Here is a 17,360-nt window from a genome sequence, read left to right on the forward strand (position 1 = left end):
GTGCAGTTGTTTCTGCCATGGTAGGCAACACTTTATGTCCCAACCCCAGAAGTGGCCCAGGCTATGGTGGGTTTCATGGAAGCTAAGTGAGAGACCCTTTTTCTGTTTCAAACACCCTTTTGGAGCTTTTCCATGAGACTTTTGTTCTTGTGTGGTTGGCACTCTAAATTCTTGACATACCTTAATCCAAGTCAAGATATTAATGTGAACAGATTAAACACTTCAAATGGCTGTAATTATGGCTTTATACTGATGTTGCAGTTATTGTAATTGCAGTTAATTTACAATAACTGCAAGAAAGCTGTAAAGCAGTCTCTGCCAATACCACTGTTGCTCTGGAGGAAGCTGCTGCGTGTCAGCTGCTGCCAGCAGAGTGCATTGCAGTCAGCTTCAGCGTTGTGACTTGGAAAATAAGCCCCAGCACAGCTCACCCCTCTGGAGGCCAGTGGGTGGCAGGCTGCAACAGCCACTGCTTACCTGCTCCCGTGTTTCTCCTCAGGCTGAGTTGAGATGAAGTTCTGAAAAGGCTGCTGCATCCCCCAGTGTCTTACCTGGTAACAGGACAGAGAAATTAGCTGTGTATGTAGGCAGCCTGCTCATAAGGAAGGACAGAAATATTCCTTTAAGGCATCTAGTATCACTGGACCTGCCTTTTCTTATAGCAGGGCCTTGAATAAAGCCTTGGCAGAATGAAGATCAGCTTGGGCAAATCAGTGTGATAAGGCAGGTTATCATCAATATGAAAATAAGTTTTTTAGAAATATTGCTAAGACTTAATTTAAAAGGTTGATTGGGGTGGATGAGAGCAGAATCTCATATATGTCCCAAACAAAGAGTAACTAATGTATATTTACTGATCCCATCTGTAAAGCAGGTTAACTTTAACTTTGCAAGCTTGTTCCTCTAGTTTATGTGTTAAAAATTGGCTTTTGAGAACAGGCAGAGAGGCCTTATCACTGGGATGGTAACTGCTGTAAAAAGCCACATGCTGCAGATGTCAGCTCTTCTCCCCCTGTTTGAATGAGGGCAGAGGAAAATCTACTGTTTGGTCAAATTTACTAAGGTGTGTTAAACATTCAGCTGTAGAAAAACTGCAGATGGGAGCCAAGCTGGTCCCATAAGAGAGGCTCAAAAACGTGTCCTCTTGTACAAGGCTGTGATTCCAGGAGCTGCAATAAAATGGGTTTGTAGCCAGAAAAAGGGAATGATTAAGGATCAAATGTACTTCAGGAAGGAACTGGTTTGCCCTGACGTATGCAAGTAGTCATGATTCTAGGAAGACACATCATTGATGCTGAGGTTGGTAAAAAAAATAGAGAACACTGGGCTTTTGGGATACAACAGTCTGGAAGAGCTGTGGGCCTGTACTCTTTGTCCTCTTTATCCCAATTTATTCTGCTTTTCTCCATTCCATCCTCTTTCTTCTGGATTGCACACTGTAGAGGAGCTCTGATCTGAGGCCCTTGTGCTACACTTCTGATAGCAAATGTGAATTTCTGCAAACATGGACTTGGGAAGGTTTTCTCAGCATGTATTAAGTTTCTGACTTGCCATCTCTTTCAACAGATGGGGAGAAGCTGCTTGTTTGTGCTGTGAAGCAGAGAGCTCTGCAGAGTTCCTGTTCTTAGATGGAGTTTTCAGTTCTTTCCTGCTCTCCCACCACTTGCTGCTGTGGTTGAGAGCACAGTTAAGAGTGATTTCAATTTGTCCTCCTAAACATCTGCGTCATTGCTTGGTGAGAGTGGAATATCTGAAATGGGTTTGAAGTTGGTCCATTGGCAGATCACTGCTCACCAGTGAATGAGTGCAGCCACTGGTGATCCACGTAATCCCTCAGATTGCTGGCTGGCTGCAGCTTTGGATCTGCAGCTCACTGTTTACCAAGAGCCGTGTTTCATCTGCTATCAAAATGTTGCCCAGTGGCTGAGCTCTGGTGTGGGCTCAGCTTTGCTTTTTGTTTACTTTTAATATTACAAAGCCAATGAGAAGGCCCAGCTGAGATCAGAGTCCAGCTCAGCTGGGTTGTCATGCTTGCATGCTAAAAATAATCCCTGCTAGGAGTGCTTCATGACTTAAACAGAGCAGCAGGAACAGTGCCTGGTTTTACAGGACAGGGAATTCAGGTGGTGTCCAGAAAAGGGGACTTGCCTGTGGTTCCATGGGGAGTTTTTGTCAGATCCAGGAAATTAACTTGAATCTGAAATTCCACTCTAGGGCTCCTGCTGTCTTGATCAGCTGCTCTTGGAAGCAATCAAATGAGTGCTGGTGGTTTTGAGTTTGGCTGTGGTTTGCTGCTCTTCTGTGCAGATGTGGCAACTGCCAATGTCACTGTTCTGCCTCCACTCCAATGCAGTGAAGCATTTCAGTCAGCTTGAGTGACTTTTAGTGCTCTCTTCTGTGGCTCTGCTTTACTTGGCAGTAGAATTGCAAGGTCACTTTCTGCAAGAGAGGCTGCTGGGGTCCAGGGCAGGTAGAAATGCATTGTGAGGGCTCCCGTGCTGGTGCTTTGGCTTGTCAGCACTCAAAGCTAGAGAGCGCTGGACTGTGTGCACTTACTGCTTGCAGCACCTTAACCTCTCTTAGGTAAGACTGTAGAAGTCTTCCCTATCAGTTAAGGGATTCTCATTCCCATTTTGTTCCTTGTGTTTAATGTTGCTTTGCTGCTACTCAAAAACCTTCCTGTTTCATTTGAGGAAAAGGCCCCTGAGAGTCTGACTCACTGAAATAAAACAGGAGTGAAAAAGAACTTTAAGGTTCCTGTTGAATGCTAGTCTACTGCCTGCTTTGGAAACAATGTCCTGCTTTATTATGTCTGGTTTAGTTAGGATCAAGTTTGTTCTGCTCCTTTGCCAAGGGATTTTAAAAGAAAAAAAGTAGAAAGAAGAGTGGTGACTATGAAACAGAAGAGGGAGTTTAGATTGCACCTGTGACTCAGCCCAAAAAAGTACCTCAGGTTTAGTACAATTGAGTCAGGAGCTTCCAGCTCTTTCTTGAACTGCTCCTCCTTGAAGGCCTTGCTAAACCAAACCTCTTTAAGCTTAAGAGGTTAATGAGAGATGTTCTAGTACAGTAAAACTTGAGGCAGCAATGGATGTAGTTTCATCATGAGCTCACTGTCACTGAAAGGGGATGGCCTCACTTCCCCTCCCATTTTGTTCTTATTGCATGCCTTGGGCTGGTCCTGATGTTCGTGTGGCCTCAGGCCAAGCTGATGTAACTCGCTAAAATGGTGTGAGATGGGCCAAAACAAAACAAAAGCTTTTTGCCAAGTCTCTGCACTGAATCTGTGTCCCTGGAGCTGAGAAGCACACAGACCTAAGCAAGGGCAGCTCAGAGGGGGTGGAGAAGGACAGCTTGCTGGGGAGGCTTAGTTTGGCTGTGTTTTGGGACTGTTGGACCAGCACTGGTCCAGTGAGTGCTTCCCTTCCAGGAAAGAGTGGCAATATTACTTCTAAACCTGTAACAGGAAGACCTGGGCCATCAAAGTCCAGGGCTGAATTCATGGCAGGGACTGTCTTCAAACTGGGAGCTGTGCCTTGTTGGGAAAAGCAAAAACCTTGTCCTTTGGAAGGTGCACAGACGGCTCTTGCTGGAAGGTGCTGGTGGTTGGTGACTTCTTCAGAAAGACTTGTGTCACCAGTGCTTGAGAAACTCCCTCTGCATGGGCAATGCAGCACTGGAGATTTGCCCCCACTGGCAACACTTTTAAGGAGGGTAGAAGAATGGACTGGAACCATGGGTGCGGAAAACATCAGCAAGTTAAATCCAGGAGCTAACAGGCAGTGCCACTTTAAAAATTTTCATTCTGCTCTGGAGATTATTGGCACAGTCTCCTTCAGTAAATGCAAAGTGGTTGCCATGGAGGACAGGAAATCCCTCGTCTGCACAGAGAAAGAAAACATTGGAAACTGTCCTACTGTAAAGCACAGCTGCCTCTGTGCTGGGAGAGGGGTGCTTGCTTCTACGGAGTGTTTTCCAAAGGTCTCTGTTTTTGTCTGCAAATCTTTGCACATATTTGCTCTGTTTCTTAGTGGGCTGCTTGTGCGTTTAAGAAGAGCTGGACAAAGGAAGTGGGAGCAGCTGGTTAGGACTAGTTTTAAGTGCTCTGATTAATGTGAGAAGCAGGAGGGATTTTCACTTGGAAGTAAGATACTTATCAAACTTTCAGTGTATGCCTCTCCATTGAACTCTGTAGCTCCTCTCAGTCCTGTTTCCCTCTACCTTCCCTCTCTGCCTTTTCTTGCCTCGGACCTCTTGGGGCTGCAGGCCTCTGTGCTGTGCTGGCTCTGTGTTCTCTACCTGGAAGCTTTAACTTTATCCTGGCTGCTGCTGCTGGAGCTGGGAACACCAGTTTGGGCCACGTGTGCACACTGAGCAGCTGGCCATCTGTCCCTGCAAATACCCAGATGTTTAAGAGCTGGCTTGTCCTCACGAGATGGGTAAGAGGTGAGACTTGGGGCAGATCTTTCAGGATGTGTTGGTGCCACCTTTCCACTGCAGGCTCTGTGGGGGGATCCAGTTCCCTCAGGAGCTGAGACCAGACAAGTGGTGGGCTGACTAACTTTGTCAAGCCATCACTGTTAATTAACATCATCAAGCTGTATAAAGGCTGAGCTGCCTGGATGCTGCCAACACATGAACACCTCCCCTATCACCAGGGTTGTCATTCTTGCCTATGGACTGCTTCAGAGGCCAGATAATCAGGTTACTACTGATGTATACCAGTGATTATTGATCACCTGTAAATACTGGTCACCACTGGATCAGGAATTTCCCTTTTTCCAGAGACAGGTTTGTCAGTTGTTTAGTTCAAGTTTGGTTCTGTCCCACTGCTGTCCACACCACTGCAACCCCAAGCTGTGTTTGGAAAAGAAAAAGAGAAGACCATGTCTGACTTGGTGAGCTTTACCCTTTGCTCAGCAGTGTTTCCTGGGTCAAGTTTTTGAGCTGATGCTTATGAAACTGGACTTGTTTCAAGGCTCCAGAGGATATTCCTGCAAGTAGGCTGTGGTGTTCTGGCTGGAAAGGAAAGGGAGCTGTGCTCATCAGCTTCTCTTCGTACACCAGTCACTGCTTTCAACATGATGTGTTAAATCAGCAGCAAGGTCTCTGGGGACCCCTTTTGGAATTGCTCATAGGGACATTGTGGGTGAATTTAAGGTACCTTTGGCACCCAGTGTGATGGGAATGGTGTCAAAATCCCAGAACTCCTGTATCCTTCCTGAAGCTGCTCCAGGATTTCCCCTGCAGCTGTTCCCAGCCTTGCCACAGCCCAGCTTTGCTGCAGTGCAGAATGTTCAAAGGACCCTCTTGCTCTGCTTCTTCTCACGTTGGCAGAATCTTTTGATGTCACCTGGCATGGCTGTGTTGACTCGTGTCAACGCAAGACTGATTTACACCAGCAGGGCTCCCTGGCTGTGTTTGCCCAGCCCTGAATAAGGCAGGTTGTGACGTCTGTCTGGAGTCACCACAAGGCCACCCGATCCATGTCTTCCGTTTATGACTGACCACAAAGTGCCACCTCCTCCTTTCCACCACCAGCCCTCCCTAGGTATATTTGCACAAGTCAAGTCCCACTCTCTGTGCTGCTTTATTTTCCCATCAATAGCTGGGAATGCTGTGGTGTTTCAGATGTCTTCACCTTGCTGGGATGGGGTTCCTCTTCCCTGATGGGAGGCTGGGCTTTTTAAGCTTCACTTCCATCTGTTGCAGAATGCCTGTTTAACCCTTAATTCTGGGGCTGAACTGGCACTGTTTGGCCCATTGGTGTAGGGTCTGTCTGGGTTTCTTATGGGCCGCCTGATTCTCAGAGTGTTTCTAGTCCTTTGGCCTGTAAAACATGCAAGGTGACACAGAAACCACTCACTGATGTCAAGAGGACCATGTGAAAAAGAACCCCCTGCCCCTCCCTTAGGTGTGTGCAAAAGGAGGAATAAAAGGCAACAAATGAAAACAGAGATGGTCTTGCTCATCTTCAATGACAAAGTCAATGACAACCATTCTGGAAACTGTGTGTTGCGTGGAGCCTGTTCTTTTAATTTTTTAGAGGACCAGGACATCCTTTTGTTAAAAGAAGGGGCTAAAGAACTTGCTCAGGGATAAACAAATCTCTTGCATTACACCTCGTGACAAAATTTTCTTCCTTTGTGGCAAAAAGGACATCAAGAGCTTGATGTTCTGCAGCAGAAAGGCAGGAGGCAGTGCTAATGGAACCAGTGCTGGGTGGTTGTGTGTCTGTCCATCTTTTACACACACACCATCTCTTTATGTCAGACATTTCAAGGGGCTCTGGAGACGATGACTTAGAAAATCCTTTGGGCTGCAAAAAGCCAAGTGCAAAATGTAATGTGGCACCTGGGTGCTGGGCATGGCTCAGCCTTCGCTCAAATTAGGGGGAGATGAAAGATTTATTTGCTCTCCTTGGGACTGTGAACATGGTATTTGTGTGCTTCAGTGAAATGGCAAGCTGGAGGATGTGCTCTGGAGGCAGAAACACGACGCTTGGCTGAAAAGCTTTCCTCAGGCAGGGTAATTTGGTCTACAGAAACTGGTTAATCATAAAAGCCATGTGGTGTGCGAGGACACAAGGCTTAAAGTGCCAGAGCTTCCTTGGTGCACACAAGCAGCAGGGGGAGGTACAGTGCAAACAGGGAGTTCTTGTGGGAGACAGGCATCCCTGTGCTTCGGTGGAGAAATCTTTGTAAATAAACCACCCGGCTCTGTTTGGTTTCTGAGCAGCTAAAAAAGGAGCAAGGACACCAGGCGGACACTGCTGACTGATGGCTGGTGAGAGATGGATTGCTTTGGGGAAAGATGGAGGTGGTGACAGCTTCCTGCCCTCTTTCCTGCCCCGACTTCAGCCCCAGCAGGAAGGATGTAGGAATTGTGTTATCGCGTGTTGGCATTGTGCTGTTGGATATTCCTGCTTGGTGTTCAGTAACCCGCTCCACAGTGGGTGGTGCAGATAAGAAGGGGCCTGCAAGAGTGGCCTGGGGAGCAGGCTCAGGAGGCAGCCCCAGATCCATTCCTTGCTCCTGGAACAATGGGTCTGGGGTCTTCTGTGGGCTAGACAGGTAGAGCATGTCTGGGGAGGTATAAAAAGGGACCATTTCTTTCAAAAGCATGACAGAGAGAAGGAAATGGGAGCTCTGAGTGCACCTCCTGCCCTCTGCCTGCCCCTCTATGCCAGTGTGTGCATATCCTGTGCCTACCAAAGCCACAAGATAAGGCAGCCCTGGAAGGAGACTTGTGTTTCTGGGTGAGTGACTGAGCTCTGGGCTGAAATTACACAATGCTTGTTTAAGTGGCTGTCCTGCAGCTCTGCAGAGGCCTGACAAAGCAGGCAGGGGAGAGCTGGGGAGGTGTCTGTCCCCCAGGGGGTTGCAAAGAGAGGTCCAGCATGGTGGGGTGCTGATTCCCCACTAATTTCACCAGAGGTGTGGCAGCACCCCCCAGCTCCAGCACTCTCCAACAGCACAGTCCTGTGACTTTTCAGTGCTCAGAGATGGTTTTCCTTGCTCTCCCAAGAAGGTGAGGAAGATGCTGTGTGTGTTGGAGCTGCTTTGCCCAGGGCATGCCATGGGAAATTGGTCAGCGAGTCAATCGACACCCTGGGCTGCACAGTGGCTTTGGGAGCAGGTCAAATCCTGCTGAGCTCTATGGAAGAGGCATTTTCTGTCCCTGTAATGTCAGGATGCACTGCAAAGCATGGCTACATCACGGGTACGCTGGCTTTACAGAAAGCTGTTCCTCAGCATTCTGCAAAGCTGCTCAAGGCAGGACCTTTGGTAGTGTTTGTGTAACACCTCGTGTACAGGAGCTCCAGCCCCAGCTCTAAGTGATCAGACCAGGAGCAGGTGCTTCCTGTGTCCTCTGAACCTTTGGGGCTCTTTGCTCTGCAGAGCTGGACCTGAGAAAATGGGTCCATCCCCGTGGCCTGGAATTGTAGGAATGCTTAAAGGGAAGAGTTGTAATGCTGCAGTGAACAAGTGCAGATCAAAGGGGTGGAAATGGAGGGGAGAGACAGTGTCACCCCCAATGCTGGGATAAAGGATCCCCTGGCTGCAGGAATAATGTGTCTTCAGTGTTCTCATCCAGGCCCAGAGAGGTGTATCCCTCCACATCCGTGACTGCCGTGTTTGCTGATGAGGAGTGTCCATGTGCCACCCGATTCCCAGATGGAGGACAAGCTGCTTGCTTGATGGAAGGAGAGGGTAAAGAAGACCTTTGCTCTGCCCTGAACCTCCCTATGGGCTCCACCTTTCCTTATATCCCTGCCTGGCCACTCCATTAGGCCTCCTGGAGAACAGTGAAACTCCAAGATTACCTGGACAAGAAAAAGACTGAACTAAAGGAGGGTCTTTTGGGGCATTTGTTGGGAGGTGATGGTGGGATTCCTGTGGCTGCTCATCTTTCTTGCAATGGTGCCAGCTTTTCCTGCTGGGCAGCAGGCTCCTTGAGGCCCCAATGCCTGATGTGAGGTGTTGTGGTGAGGTTTGTTGGAGAACCTTGTGTATCACTAGGGCCTGTCATTGTTTGGCACGTTAATGGGATTGTTTTCCCACTTCAGCTGTATTCATATCATTTAAACCAAATGCTCTGAAATCAGTCCAAGAAAGGAATATTTGTTGCTGAATTTGGGGTTTGCCAGGTCTGTCTGTGCAGCAGCACAGGCCACAGGAACCCTGGCAGCTCTGTTTGCTGCCCAGCTGCAGCCACAAGCACAATGCATGGCAGGGCTCCCACCCTCACCTTGTCTGTAAATATTTGTATCCTTCCCTGGTCAAATGCCTGGTATTTGCACAGGGAGAAGGCAACAGGCATTTAAGAATTAATTTTGTGTGCAGCCTGTTCACAGGAGCTGTGCAGGAAGGCTTCTTGGTGGGACTGTGGGATAACAAAGCAGAGGGAGCAGCAATGATTCCTTCTGCTGGGTCATGATGCCAAGGTCTCAGCAATGTTCCTTCGGGGATTTATGGAGCACTGAGCTTATCACCTGCCTGCAAACCAGGAGCTGCTTTAGGCTTGAAGGGTTTGTAGGCAGCTGCAAAGAGCAGGGTTCTTGCTAATAACGTGTCTAATCTCTCATCTCCTGCTGCCTTCCCCAGCCAGCCAGCCCCAGTGGTTACAGATTTACAGTTTCTTTTTCTGAGCCTCACCAGGGGTCTGTGGTAGCCCAGCTGCCCAGAAAAAGGATAAGGTGGGCAGGCAGCCCTTGCCAGCATTCCTGCAGAGCCATGGCCCCTCTGGGATCACCAACATTCCCAGTGCTACAGGCAGTGGAGCAAAGGAACATGGTGGGGCTCTGATTTGAGGCTCAGCAGCCTTAACTTTGTGGGGACCTTGCTTGGCAGTTCCTGCCTGGATACCACCCTCCCTTCCCTGTGTGTGGATGAATCAGCATTACTTTGGATCCACTGCATCAGGGTTGTCACCCATGTGATCTTCTGCCCACCCTTGCCCCATCAGTGGCTGTTTGGTGGATTGGATGAGGGATCTGCTCCAGTTTAAAACCCTCTTCCCTCCTGATGGATCCTTCACCATCCTCACAAAACCCAGACGTGCCTTGTTCCATCCTACCAAAAAAGTGTCTGATAGTTTTCAAACTGTCATGGTGTCTTCATCCCACTCAGAGACGAAAGAAGGGAGAGGAATCAGCAGACAAGCCAGGCACAATGAAAATCATTACCCTCATTTCGTGTCTCTAAACTGCTGCAATCACTGTGGAAGGTGTAAAATGCACCTTTAGGGCACATCTCCATTGCAGCCTTTGGTGTGTGGACTGCTCCTTGCAGCAGCCTGGAGCATGTCAGGCATCCCAAGCAGGATGGCTGCTCCCGTGAGGAAGCAGAGGGAAGCATCCCTGGGTGTTCATGCACTACTCACCTCTGCTAGGGTCCAGATTTAATTTCCAGCCATTTTCCTGGTGCTGTTCAGGAATACCCACCCTCTCCCTGCTCAAACAAAAGAAGCTTTTGGGGAAAGATTTGCCAAATGTTTCTCTTTGCAGCAACACAATCTTAACTCCTTCTTCTTGCCTCACTTTATATCCACAACACCAGTTTGTGAGGCCAGGAGTGAAACAGGGAAATGATCCAGGCTAAAAGGAACCTGGTGAAATGGATGGTTTGTTTGGAGTGTCACTCCACTTGAGAGATTGTGGCCATGGCCAGAGACATTAGGTGGATTTCCTAAGACTTTTGGGTACAGGCATATTTTGCCTGAAAAGCCACAAATGTTGTCTCAGAGAAGGGTTTGGAGAAATATGCAGCTGTCTGTATTTGTATGTCAGCTTTTGAAGGTAGTGACAGCACATCTCAGGGCAAAAAAATCCCCAATCCCTACATTACACCCACAATTGGCCAAAATGAGTGTGAATGATGCACCAGGTGGAGTCTGACACTGTTCCATTTTCTGGTTGTCTTGTTGGCAAGATGTTTGCCCTGGTTAGAGGGGTATAACACTGTCACAGAGTCAAAAACTCTATTTTGACCTAGGGAAGGGGCAGGCAGCAGCAGAAGGGGCTGGCCAGTGTGAGGAGGCGAGGAGGCAGCTGGTGTTTTTACTGGTGAGTCTCTGCCTCCTCCACTTGCACGTTTTCACACAGTGTATTCCCACTTCCTCAGGAAGTGCTCATTCTTTTGAGTGTAGAAGTTTCATTAATGGCTTTTCTGGGTTGACAGGAGGGATGCTGCTCTTTCAGAAGTGGCTGGTCACCTTTCTTTGCTCAGTGCAGAACAGCTGCTGGCCCTGCCTTGGCAAGTCCAGCCACACTCTGCCCATATGTTTTGCCTGTCTCAGGGCACTGGGAGGAAGACTTTTTAGGGTATTTTTTCCTTTTGTCACCTTCCTTGTGGGTTCACCTTGGGATGACCCAGGTGACGAACTGGCTTTCTTTGCCTGAGTGTGAGCAGGGACAGCCCAGCCTGTGGGAGAAAGGTCAGGTCTGCATGTCCTGCTGAACAAGGCAGGGCCAGCCCTTCTCCAGCCTGCTTGCCCATGGGGCTTGGTTTGTAGCCCAGCAGTGCTCTGCCAGTCACAGCTGGGGTGTGGCTGGAGGTGGTGTCACCCAGCAGGGGAGTGGCACACGTGTGGCAGCCTCAGGGTGATGAACACCCCACACAGGGCAATCAAACCTGCCTGCAAGAAGGGCTGCAGCCTTCACATGATTTGAGGAGTGGGTAATTTAGGGCCACAGCAGCACAGTGGGATGCTCAGGTGCTCAGGACAATTCCTGCCTGCTGGAACATGCAGCTACAGCCACATCTTTGCCTCTGCCAGAGATTGGTCTCCAGCCTCTCTTTATTTAGAACCTGTGGAAGTGTGGAAACTTCTGAGAAGAGCTGGAAGTGCTGTCGCTGTTCTCTAGCAGGTTTTCCTCTTCCAGAGGAGATTCCAGACTATGCTGGAGGTCACATTTCTTCCTCTTGTTCTCCTTGGTTGCTGGGTGCTCATCCTTGACCAATGGTGGCGACTGGGGAGGTACAAACCTGTTGGGTACTTGCATCTCACATCACTGGGTCAGTGTTTGTAGGACACCTGGTTTGTTCCTGAAAGGGCAAGTGCTGGGAAAGCCCCTTCCCTCAGCACACAACTCTTCAGTGTCCCTGCAGAGGAGGAGTGCTGGCCTTGGGCTAATGAAGCTGCTAAGGGAAACAGACTATTCTTGTCCTTTTGGCCACCTGCAGAAACCATCGCAACTGCAGAGGTTTGGTCAGCTTAGAAGTGTTTTACATCTGCTGTCCTGCCATCCTGGGGATCTCTCACCTTGAAGGTGTTTTTTCCTGCTGTTGTTTTTTACTGTTTTAAGTTTCTTAGACTCTTCTGGAAGCACGTTGGAGGAGCTGAAATTTGGTTGTTCATCTGTGTGGTTCTCCCATAACTGCATTCCAAGAATGAAGCCAGGACAGCCGTGCTGTTTTGTCCCATGGTGAATCCTGTGCCACCTCCTGCCCTTTGCCACGCTCCTTCCCTGAGCTGCAGGCTGTGGTTTCAAGGCTCCTGAGAACCACATCAGAAAATACCCCAGCCCCGTGATGAAAGGGGCAAACTCAATGCAAACCCACTTCTCTGGTTCAGATTTGTTGAACATTTTTGTCTCACTGGAAGGCCCTGTGCCCCATCAGGAGCTGCCTGTCTCCGTGTCCCACTGGCTGCACCACGGCTTGCCTGTTTTCCTGCACAGAGCCAACACAAACTCCATGAACCACGGCTAATTGGGTAGAAATTGAGTGTTCTGCTTGTGCAAGACCGAGATGAAATGTATGCTGTTGAGTGGACTGGTGCACAGATGCTCTGGTGCTCCTGATGGGGGACAGTCAGCCCTGGCACTTGGATGCTGTCCCTGAGTCCTGGCACAGCCTGCTGGCATGGGAGCCTGGTTGTGACCGTATCTCACAGCATCCCTGGGTCCTCCCCACTGCTGGGAGTGCAGGTGCAGATGCTGATGTGGCACAGCTGAGATGTGAGAACTCTTTAAGTCCCCACAGCTTGCAGCATCTGACATCAATTGTTTCTTTCACTGTAAATCTGTTGCTACACAATTTCGCTTTGCAGCCTTTCAAACAGGCACATCTGTCAGATTTTCATGTTGTCAGTGCTTTGTCATGTGGGATTTTCTATTTATTAAGAGCAGGGCTTTTACCAAACAAGCATCTCAGTCACCATCTCAGTTAAAAAAGCAAGCTTACCTGAAGTCATCTTGGGGAATGCTTTAACTTAAGGATGGTGTTCGACCCCTCCAGAATCTATGATTATAGAATGTGGCCAGCTTTTGTCACCCTTCAGGCCCCAGCAGAGAGATGTGATCGGCTTCATTTTCATCCTTAATTTTGCTTGCATGGATAATTTAACATCTACTCGAACACTAGGAAAAAAATTTTATATATATATATATATATATAACAATTATGTATACACCTTCTGAGTATACATAAAATGGGAGCCCCACAACTGGTGCCCTGCCCTTCCCTGTGCTCTCCAGCCCAGAATTTTGGCACGGCACTCCATCCCATGGGAGTGTGAAGAGGAGAAGAGGGTGAGGGAATCTCTTAGTAATGCTATGGTCATCAGAAAGTCGGTCCCTGCAGCCAAACTTAAACTCAGGAGCTCTGCCAGCCATGTGGGCAGGCTTAAAGCCTGGGTCATGTGGCGTGGATGCAAATTTAGTGCTCTTGAAAACCGAGCTAAGCCTGAGGGCTCTACAGTAAGCCCGTGGAGAGCAGCTGTTGTGGCAGCGCATAAACGAGTGGGAAGGGAAAAACACTCTTTCCTTGTTTCAGAGAGAGAAGAATCTCTCCTGCCTGGGGCCCTGCTGTGCAAGGAACTGCGGGGCTGCGTGTCAGGCTGTGGCTTGAGTGGCAGGATCAAGATGGGGACAACTGTCTTGGCTGCAGAGCTGAAAGGATGGAAAACCCCACAGCTTTGTCTGCCAGGGCAGCTCAGCTGTGTGCCAGGAGGCAAAGGGACAGCCAGGGGCTCCAGAGCCACCACAGCAGCTGAGCACTGCTAGGATATGGGAAGAGTTAAGCAGTCTGGACACAAGGAATGAGCTGTGGTGTTCCTTCTGTGATTTAAAGAGGGAAAAATGCACCCTCCCTCTCAGATGCTTCCTTCTGTCCAAAAAAGGCTAAATAGGCTCAGTGGAAAGCCAGCAGAGGCATTCCTCATATTCTCTGGAGTAACTGGATGTAAAAGCCTGGATTTAAAGGGGTAGCTTGCAGCAGATTAAATGCAACTCTGAAAGGAATTCATCTCCTGCAGGAAAGCTGGCTGTGGTTTCCATAGGGAAGGGTGAGCTGTGTGCCAGTGAAAGATGAGTCTGTGTACGAGATGGGTCTTAACAAACACAGATGATTCATAAGTCAGCACAGATTATTAAACACAGGTGGCCAGTTTGTCTTCTTTATTTTATTAGGGACAGCTTACATGCACAGTAATAACCCCAGGCCTCAGCTGGGCTCAGCAGCTACCAAACACCCTGGTTAATGGAATTAACCCTGATCCAAACCCTGTTCCTGTCAATGGGGGACTCTCTCCTGACTTTCAACGTGCTTTGGAGCGTGACCAAAGTGAGTTTCATGAGCTCTTTCAATACATTCTGTCATCCTCCTGCAGCCAGCCAGGCTGTGCTGTCCTCTCTGGGCCAGGACTGCAGGCACTCACTGCACTCTTTGCTGGTGCCTGTTGTCCACTTACAAAACACATGGGAGGGCTGGCTTGCAAAATTACCTCCACGCAGAGAAAAGCCACCTCTGGCACCCAGCAATGAGTCACAGAGGCAATCTGGGGCTTGAAGGAAGGGCAGGGAGGGGGCTGAGAAAAATCTTTAAAAGTGAAAGGAAAATTAAGGTAATTAAGGTAGGAGGAAGGGGGGGGGGGGATGAAGATGATTGCCAATATCAGCGGGATGGGGAAGGGAGGGATCCCTGGCAGACAGACACTGTGGTCCTTCCTTCCCATCTCCAGCCAGCAAGAGATGAGAGCAGCACGGGGCACTCCTTCATGGTGGGTGGATCACTGCCTCCCCTCCCAAATGGATCAGAGCTGGACAGAGGTGCACCCTGTTTTTGGGGTTTTTTTGGGCTCATTGCCCAAAAGCAGGATTTCCAGGAGGATTTCCTTGTCCTAGGGATGAGCAGGAAGGTGTCTGTAGGCCAAGGAGCCTCATCCGGCAGCACATACCAGCTACTCTGAAAACCACTGAAAACTACTCTGAACTCTTGCCCCATCAGACCCCACACCCCTGCGGGGGGCTTGTGGCTTCTTTTCAGATCCTGGTCCTGTTTGGGGTGGAGTTTCCCACTCCCATGACAGTGGTCAGCCAGAGCATCCCTAGTGAGCATGGCTGAGACTATGTGAAAAGTGAAGGTTAGGGGATAAAGTGTGGGAAGAAGGAAAACAATTGATATGGGGGGTGGAGGAGGGGATCTGGAAGAACGTTTTGGTCACTTTGGGTGGCCAGTTTGGCAGTTTCTTATCTCCCTTGGGCAGAATTTCTGGGACTTTCTGTGACTCTCTGAGTGAGTGAGATGCAGAAGTTTCTTCATCCATGAAGTCAGGGCTGGTTTTGCTTGGACCTTTATACTGGGGAAAGAGCTCCAGGAGAGTCTCCTGAAGAGAAACTGGGGAGGCAGAGAGGTGGGGCAGTGTCACTCCTTAGCTGCCTTTGTAGGGTAAGGACTAAGCTCTTCACCTCAGTGCCTTCTGCAAATGCCAAGCCTGGGCAGCTCATTCTCTTGCAGTGCCTCGACAGGAATTTGCAGTATTCCAAATCAGACCTGTGCCTGTTGGGGGCTCTTACCCTGCAAAACTTGGTCACACGTGGGAAGCCAAGCTGCAGGTCCTTGCCCACTGCCTGCTGGCAAAGTGCAGATTTCAGGGGGGTGTGACAGAACAGGGTCTTCTTGCTGAAGGGCCCTGCTGGAGCCCGTCCCAAGGGTCACAGTCCCCTGGTCCCTTTGCAGGTGCCTTGGGAGCAGGCTGCACCCACCCGTGTGGGCAGTGCTCTCTGCCCTGGCTGCTGCACGCTCACTAATTGGTGCTGGCACCCCGAGGAGGACTTTTGGAGGCTGTCAGGAGCAGTTCCCGATGCTTGGCAGAGCTTCCATGCAGCTGCTGGATGGAGGCTGCAGGTCAGGCCCTCACAAGGGGGCTCAGCCAGGCGAGGACTTTGTGCACATCAGTGCCTGGAGGTTCCCTGAGCAGGTTCCCATCTGATTTGTGTGTTTATTGTGTGCCTGGAATGGAATACATACTCAAGCTCTTTTCTAAGGAAAGCATTTCAAAGTTACTGCCATGAGCAGCAGGGTTGGCTTCCCTTTTTATGACTGGGGAAAGGAAGGATTGCCACCAAAATCAAGTAGCTTTTAATGTACACTTGATGGCCAAGTGCTGACCTGCAGCAAGCTGGAACCAACTGAGAAACCACCCTCTGTCTCTTTCTCTCTTCCCCACCAAGTGTCTGGCTCAAAGTAGCACAGACCACCCCACAAAATCTCACACATCTCCTGTTGGGTGAAGCACTGCCCAGAGGTGGGAATACCCACGTGGATTTTCTGTGGGGTGCAGCCAGCCCCAAGAAGGTGATGAAGTTAAACAGGAGTGTGTTTAAAGGAAGGGAGAGGATATGGCTTGTCTGGGCTTTTCCTTGAAAGGAAATGCCCTTTGAGAGGAGGCCTGGGAGAGGTGGATGGCAGGGCTCAGGGAGCAGGATGCAGTGACTTCCAGAAGCTGCAGAGGGGGAAGGACTGCAGTGAGGTTAATTTGGCCCTCTGGCAAACTGAGGGTGGCAGGGAGTGACTCAGCTGGTTGTTCTGCCCTTGACTGTCTGCAACGCTGTGCACTGACGTTGGAGGAGCTCAATGAATGGTAAATCCAGCTTTGGCTCACCTGAAAGGATCCAGCTTGGATTTGCCAGATGTGTTTCGGGGGAGACCATTCCCGGCTGGCTGTGATGGAAGGGCTGAGGGATCTTCAGGCAGACTTGCTGGCGTGGCTGCAGCTTGAGATCCCCAGCCAGGGCCAGCATCCCCAGGGCTCTGAGCAGAGAGTGGAGCCGGGGGCTGAGCCAAGAGCTGCTGGGAGCCCTGCATGGTCCAGTGGCTTCCCAGCCCTCCCTCCCTCAGTGCTCCAGTGCATTGTGGGCTGCGTGGGCAGAGCATCCTCCTGGGAGGAGGGAATTGCTGACCACTGGGAAGCAGAGGAAAGCCTGGTTTAAAATAGCTTTGTGGGTGAGTCCTATTCCAGCCTACATGCAAAATCGTTTAAAAATCAGTTAATTCAGTTAAGAATACAAGAAGGGGTGTGTGTGAGGGCTTATCTACCTCTTGTGACCAGGGAGCTCAACACTAAAATCTGTGATTTTAAGAAAGAAGAACAGGACCTGTGCTTGGGTCCAGACAGGATCATGGCATCAGACAGACCCCCACTTCTTTGTCAGAGAGCACCCATGATATCTGAACCCAGAAATGGTGTGGGTTTGGATGCAGCACAGGGCAGAGGGTGGGAGCCCTTCATCAGCCCATTAGCACTGATGCCAATTTATAAATTGGTCCTTGGGGCTTGCCTTGCCTTTAGATTTTCAGAAGAACATCGGGGTGATGCTGGCAGAGACTCTCCTGTCTTAAATAACTTGGAAGAGAAAGAGAGAGGAAAAGCAGAATCAGGAAGATAAACATGAATGGGGAGGATAAATCTCCTGCCTGGCATCGAGTCTCCCTTTTTGCTGTGCTGAAGTTACTTTCCCTCAGCTTGCAGATTCTAAGCTGCTTGGCTTGTCTCCCCCCTCACCTCCTGGTTCAATTCTTTGATCTGAAAAGGCAATTACTCAGTGAAAGCAGGCAGTTGGGACTTTCTCAGGA

Source organism: Passer domesticus, chromosome 3 (assembly GCF_036417665.1).
Source record: "Passer domesticus isolate bPasDom1 chromosome 3, bPasDom1.hap1, whole genome shotgun sequence".
Lineage (NCBI taxonomy): Eukaryota > Metazoa > Chordata > Aves > Passeriformes > Passeridae > Passer > Passer domesticus.